The following is a 7,427-nucleotide window of genomic DNA, read 5'->3' on the forward strand; positions in this document are numbered from 1 at the left end:
CAGTTGGCAGTGAAGTTTCATGAGTAAAACGGGTTCAGCAGTGACATGAACTGCACAGCAGACTTTTGAATAGTGAAATGCTCAGAGTCGATACATTTTGTCCATGTCTGTTGCACACCTCATTGTTCCCGCCGATGAAAAGATTTTTGAAGAAAAGCAGACGCTCCGGAGGTATCAAGTACGACGTCATGTTGAAAAGGCCGCATGACGACGATTTTTTTGCTTCTGTCATTGGCTGGCGGAGTAACACAAGTCCGCGCGGTCCGTGTGCCTTTGTTTCCAACTACTGTTTTTAAAGTTCTATTCTTCTAAAGTAATCTTTATTTTACAGTTTCTCTTCTTTACTTGTTCTTGGCAATGTTGTTCCTGCGCTTCTTTCCTGCGCAAGTCCATTTGGCGTGGTTCTTTGTTTGCCAAGTAAAGGAGAGACGTATCGAACAGGCGTACCTGTAAAATACACCTTATTTCATTTCTTTTTTGTGGGTTTACGCGTTTTTATGGCGAATGGTGGGCGTTATTCACATTTGTACTAGTAAAGGTACCCCCCCCCCCCTCATTTGCATAGAAAAGTTACCTTGGGTTGTGCCCCCCCCCCCCCGAAAAAAAATCCTGGGTACGTGCCTGGACGGATAGACAGGCTCAAAGCGGCTGACGCGGGCAAGGAATGCTAATCGTATTAAATAAACTGTGTGTGATTAAAACTCTATGTGTTCATGACTCTTTCAAGCAAGCCTCATCCGCCTTTTCATTATCTGCAATACCACAGTGTTCTGGAAGCCACTGAGATGCTACCACGTGTCTAGCGTTAGATTTCAAGCAGCCGTTGCAGCTATATTTGCAAAGTGTCGTTCGAAACACTTCATCCGCTGAAGCCGTAGGACTCGGAGGACCGGCGGTAGCCACCGAGTATGAGTGATAGCTACATGGGCACACAACACATACATGCACGTACAGGGTTCTATGCATTGTCGTCGATCACTTTCACGAATGTTCGGTGCTTTGATAAGTCATACGGCCTTGTTTTAAAGACAGACAACACATCTGCATTATTACCCCAAAAAGAACGGGTGCGTTCGAGCAGAGTTGAGCATTCATTTGGCTGCGCAATATTAAACCACATGAACGCGTGCGCAACTACAACTACGTACCGCACGCGCCCAGGCTGTCTACAGTAGGGCGCGTAAATTACAAAGTTGAGAAAAACGAATAATCGAGGCATTTGTGATGCCAGGTCAAACCGAATATAAAGTCCAATGTGAACTCGAACAGTTATGCAACACTTCCTCAACAAGAGCACAAGAGAAAAAAAGCTATATACAGGCTTTTGTTTGAGGAAGCGCAGATAGGTACAATCCTGAGCGACGCATTCTATGGACAAATTTTTGGTGGTGTAACCTGAAGGTATATACGGCATGGGAAGCATCACATATCGCCCTTTCGCTTCCCAATGCCCACTACATTAGGCTTTGTTAGAAACGCAAGTGTCTGGTCACAGCTGTCGTCGGCCATATATGCGGAACAGTTATATAGAAGCACCACGGCGAACGTATGACGACACTGGCTGTAGAAGTACGCAGGCGTGGTGCTTCAACGCGACAGCTTGCACTCGTTGCTGGCGTTGACGAAAGCGTGGCGGTCGCACCCGAAGGCACGCGCAAAGTGACCCGAGCGCTGGAAGAGGGCGTCGCAGTCGGGTTCGGCTGCCGCGTCGAGTAACGGGAAGGCCGACGACGGGTGGGTGGAGGAGGCAGCTCCGGGACACCGAGCGTAGCAGGATGCCACGAAGAAAAGCTGCGCTGGCGTGAGCTGCTCGAAGCCCACCAGACGCCGGTCGTCCGCCCCTGCCGCGGCCCTGTACGCATCGAAGAGCACGCTGAAAGACAGCACCTGCGGCACGCGCCATGGCGGTGTAGGAGCGCAGCAGCGCCAGCAGCCGCTTTGGACTAGACGAAGACGGAAGGGATGTTTCTTTTAGGGGGGGGGGGGGGGGGGGGGGGGGGGCACGCCACTGTCCTTAGCACTTTCGCTGCGGTAAATATGTCAAAGCGTTGTCAAGATCATAAACATCAGTATTCTTTATGCGCCTGGAGTAATGAAGGTCATTCCCAGTCAAATTCAGTTACCGCTGTCAGCCGACTCAATCCGATAGCTCCAAATTTGGTGATTTGACCATGCAACCTGATCCTTTGGCATTATCGACGACGTTTGACTCTTCTTGGCACCGTAAATCTGTAACGCGAATAAAACACTGGTTACCTGCTCTATGCACTACACGACTTGCCCCGCTCTGCGTTTTCCTCTTCATCTTTGCTCGGTATCAGTCACACATACCCCTTTGTTAATTCATATTCTATGAGTGAACCTGTTGTAGTGTTCATTGTTTCTTTAGGTTATCCGTCCCCCTCTTCCATACACTAATTGCTTATCAAGGAGAAGCAACAATAATTTGAATGAAGCACTATCAATATGATGAACGATTGTAACGCAGCTTCCCAACACACGGAAAATAATAACGACAGAGACATAAGCAGAAGGACAGACGTACCAGTGAAGCGAAAGAAATATCCCGTAGCACAATATGAGAAATATAAAAGCTCTAACATATTTAGGAAAGATAAAAGAAAACAGAATATTATAGGGCTAGAAAACCGAATATCTTGATGTCGCACATTTTAGCGACATTGATACATGAAACACTGATGGCCACGTTGCTTTGTATTGCGAGAATTAGCCTAATAATGGGTGGAAGATAGATCACCACAGAAGTTGCTATATATATATGCTGACCGCGCTGCCTGTGCGTCGTCATGCAATTAAATGTTTCTTCAAGGTATTTCATTCTTGCCGCCTCAGCCCATCAGCACACCCAGGACTTCCGAGGGTTACAGTTTTGCAGCAAATCACACACACACACACGCACACACGCACACACGCACGCACGCACGCACACGCGCACGCGCGCACACGCGCGCGCGCACGCACACACACACACACACACACACACACACACACACACACACACACACACACACACACACACACACACACACACACACACACACCTTTTGTAAGCCGAAAAGGCTTACACAAGCCTTTTCGTAAGCCTCCAGAAACCTGGAGGCTTACGAAAATGGTTCTACTTAAATTGAGGATGACGCAACGAGCTACGGAAAGAAGAATGATTGGTGTAACGTTAAGGGATAAGAGAGGAGCAGATTGGGTGAGGGAACAAACGCTGTTAAGGACATCTTAGTTGAAATCAAGAAAAAGAAATGGGCAGGGCATGTAATGAGGAGGGAAGATAACCGATGGTCGTTAACGGTTATGGACTGGATTCCAAGGGAAGGGAAGCGTAGCAGGGGTGAACGACTCTCCCGCACCGCAACTGGCAGAGTTATTCTAAGTAAACTCGGGCTGAATCCCGTTATGAATTCAGCAGGAAGAACACCATTACTCGGTGCGGTCAAAAGCCGTTTGGTTATAAAACCATTACCCAAGAACATGCTCTCTGGGAGACACGACAAGAGGCGGTCTGCCAGAGCCAAGGCCCTTCAGGAAAGGTACCAAAGCAACCAGCACACCGCTTATGTCGATGCAGCAAAGCAAAATCACCAAACTTACGTAGTGAGCGTCGTGACCGGAGAGGGAAGTATCCTCAACGCCGCGACCAAAAAAACAGCGTCCACCGTGGAAGCGGAAGAGACTGCCATTGCTTTGGCCATCATGAATCCCTCCGTGCAAACTATCATAAGCGACTCCAAAAGGGCAATAGTCAACTTTTCGAGAGGCAGCATAGGCGTCTGTGCAGCGCGAGTCCTACGGGACTTTAATAATGAAAACACTGTTGAACTCGTATGGGTCCCTGCCCATTCGGGGAATCAAGGGAATGAGGAGGCGCACTGGGTAGCCCGAGGTCTAATCAACCGGGAGATGTGCCCCTCAGACTCGGATCCCATGGATGAGGCACCGACGACATACCAGGAAACAACAAACTATTACAAGCAAAAAAGGCGAATTTACCCGCCTCCAAACGTAAGCCTCACGCGAGCGCAAGCCTCGATCCTGCGTCGAATCCAAACTAAATCGTTCCCCAACCCACATTGGCTAGCCATAATTACCAACGGGCAATGGAACCCAATATGTCAAAATTGCACAAATCAAACATTGGCTACCCAAAATCACATTCTTTGGGGGTGCGAGGGCTTACCCCCTCCCAGGTCGCTCCTGCCAGCTCCCTCACAACAGACGTGGGAAGAGCTGCTCAGAACGCCGGAAGAAAAAGTACAAAAAGCCCTCGTTGCCTGGGCCGAAAGGGTCGCTCCTCGTGAGGGGCCATTCTAGGACTCGGGCCTGCCAGGTCATCACTGAGCAGAGTCTCAATAAAGTTGTTACCACCACCTAGCAGGGGGCGGCAGAAAGTTAGGTGGGCGGATGAGATTAAGAAGTTTGCAGGGACGACATGGCCACAATTAGTACATGGCCGGGGTAGTTGGAGAAGTATGGGAGAGGCCTTTACCCTGCAGTGGGCGTAACCAGGCTGATGACGATGATGATGACCTGATTTGTAACGGACTACAGTGGCATTCTGCTTTTTAATGGGGTGATGCACGAAATTTTAGAGCTTAAATTAAGCATTGCATGTTAAAACGCACGCGTGCCACAGCAACCCGGCAAAATTCAAGTGCATACGGTGGAAAAGAAAATTTGTATTTGAATTTTTTAATGTCGCAGTTGAACCGTAAGGCAGTCTGGCAACACTGAGTGGTGACGAAACGAATGGGCACCCCCGGAAACGGCCCTCCCGGGTAACAGAAGCCGGTCACTATAAGGCCATGCTTTTTGTGTACTGCAACCACCGAAAGTGACTGCAGCAGCTGGAAATCTCTGTGGTTTGCTACTACTTTTGATCAAGCAAGTGAAGGAACTGAGTGCACAATTCAGCGGGGACGCCGTTGCTACGCCTTTGAGCGCTGGAGCGTGCGGAGAAAGATGTCCGATGTGGTCCTGAACTGTATAGACGTAGACTACACAGAGATGACCTCTCAATTCCTCACATCACGCAGCCTTCCCAAAATGGCGGTTGCTGTTGGTGGGAGGAGTTAAGAGGCAGCGATCTTAAATTGGAATTTCGGGCTAAAATGTGCGCTGAGTGCCGAGTTCTTTCTTTGTTGTTACAATAATAAGCTGAGAGCTCTTAGACGACCGTGGCATGGCCCCTTTGATGGGGCAGAAAGAAATGCATATATTTTTGATGAGCCCCATAACGACATTGAGATCCGCTTTTGCACGGAGCATTGGGTGCACGTAAAGAAAATCCATGCGCTAAATATATTATAATAAGTAATTTAATGACAGAATTTAATAAGGACCTGGCGTCGCATGCTCCTTTGTTGCTTTGAGACGCCTGATACCGCACATCCATCTAAGACTCACAAGCGCGCTTTCCACATGTGTTCCTCTCGTTGTAAGCGCGCTATCATGGGAGGTGTTATGTAGTTCACGCACATAGTTAAATACAAATGGAAATGTCTAATTATATTTTAAAGGACACTGCCCTGCTGTTCGGAATTAGTTCATAATGTCCGAAAACGTAGATACACAGAAGGAAATCATCAGATGAAGATGATTCGAGCATCGGATGTGAGCATCGGATCTGAGCATCGGATGCAGAAGCCATCGACCATGTTCTTTTAGTATGTCGCAGTGTCGTCTTGCTGCCTTTGATCCCTTTTGCTTACGCCATGTTAAGTTTTAGAGCGCAGCTCTTTGGCGTCCGTTCCTGGGTTTCGCGTCGTCGTCGGCGTTGTCGTCGGCCTCGTAACCAGCTCCGCCCCCCTTTCATCCCCCCAGCGCTAGCAGCGACCGACTGATACCGCTGGATGCCGCTGACGCCGCTAGAGAGTCAAGATAACGTGACTGCATAGAACACCGTCGCCGCCATGCAGAAAGAGGAGGAAAGGGTCCCCCCCCCCTGTTCTTGTGTGGCGGATAGGGTGCTCTTCAGTTGCCGACGCGCCGGTTATTTCACGTAGGCCCCGGCACGTCGACGAATACGTGACCACCTTCCCACGGCTAGACCTGGTTCTTAGCGCTGCGGAAGCGAGGGTATCATATTGTTTGTGTCGGCATCGGCGGCGTTGTCCCTGAAACCAACTCCGCAGCTGGGGTTGACTCACTATCGGCGTCAGCGGCATCAGTCAGTCGCTGCTATCTCTTCCCTCCTCCCTTTATCGTGTTGTCCGCTTGCTGCGCGCGCTTCTGCCCCCATCGTTTGCCGCTGGGTGTACACGCCGCCCCCCTCCCCCCTCTTCCTGCGAGTCTCCGGTTGTCAAAGCGCCGGCTCGAACTTAATTCCTTTCTTCGCTCCTCCTCCAATGCAACCCCTGTGCGGTGGCAATCAGAGAGCCAGATCGGTGGCGGCGGATCTGTATATGTGCACCGCCCGAGCCGAAATTGCCGCTGCCGTTCGCCCTGTGCGGTGGCAATCAGAGAGCCAGATCGGTGGCGGCGGATCTGTATATGTGCACCGCCCGAGCCGAAATTGCCGCTGCCGTTCGCCACTGCGAAATTATCTGCCAGTTCTTTCTGAGCCATGAGCGAGACGACCGATGGAAGTCCTCCGTCTGCTGCTGCTGCTGCTGCTGCTGCTGCTGCTAAACGAGCTGCCAGAGCAGAGGCCCAGCGCCGTCGCCGTCAGAATCCAGAGGTGCGTGCCGCCGAAGCAGAAGCTTACCGTCGCCGCCGTCGAGATGATCCAGGAGTACGGGAAATATAAAAAAAAATTCTGTGATAGCGCATACATGTGTTGCTCGATTTCTTTGCCTCAATCTATCGAAAAGGTGAAACAGCTTATTTGCTGCGCTCAAATTTCGCATTAGGAAGTAACGTAATCGTCGGTAATTTTTTTCCTGAATGTTTATTTTTTTCAATGGGACATTGTTCATACCGCATTACATGTGGTCGTCGTAGCCTGCCCGATGCCTTTGTAATAAGGACAATAGGGAAAACGCAGATGAGCTGGTGGTGAACACTAGTAACATGGGACGCTGAAAAGCTGGTGGCACAAAGGAAGGAAGGAACATCCAATGAAGCAAACTTCCTAATAAACGTTAGCTTCTATGCGACGACCCAATCCCGCAGCCCGCCAACAGGCTGCGAGATTGGATCTTTCAACGCAAGGTCGGTCGCAGTGCGAAAAGTATAGCTGTGTATGGGATGTAGTTCCTTAGGAGTTTGAAGGTACACTACGTGCGCGCGCTTCACCAGCTAAGAGCGGCCGCGAGGAGTGCGAGGAGGCATTCACGGTCCCGTCGCTGCGCTTGCTATTGGCGGAGGCGTGATCACGCGAGGAGTAGAGGCGTGCTCTCCACGGGGATCCACGGGGATCCCCGTCGAGCGCACGCCTTTCCACTGGAATGCCCACTCAG

Source organism: Dermacentor variabilis, chromosome 6 (assembly GCF_050947875.1).
Source record: "Dermacentor variabilis isolate Ectoservices chromosome 6, ASM5094787v1, whole genome shotgun sequence".
NCBI lineage: Eukaryota > Metazoa > Arthropoda > Arachnida > Ixodida > Ixodidae > Dermacentor > Dermacentor variabilis.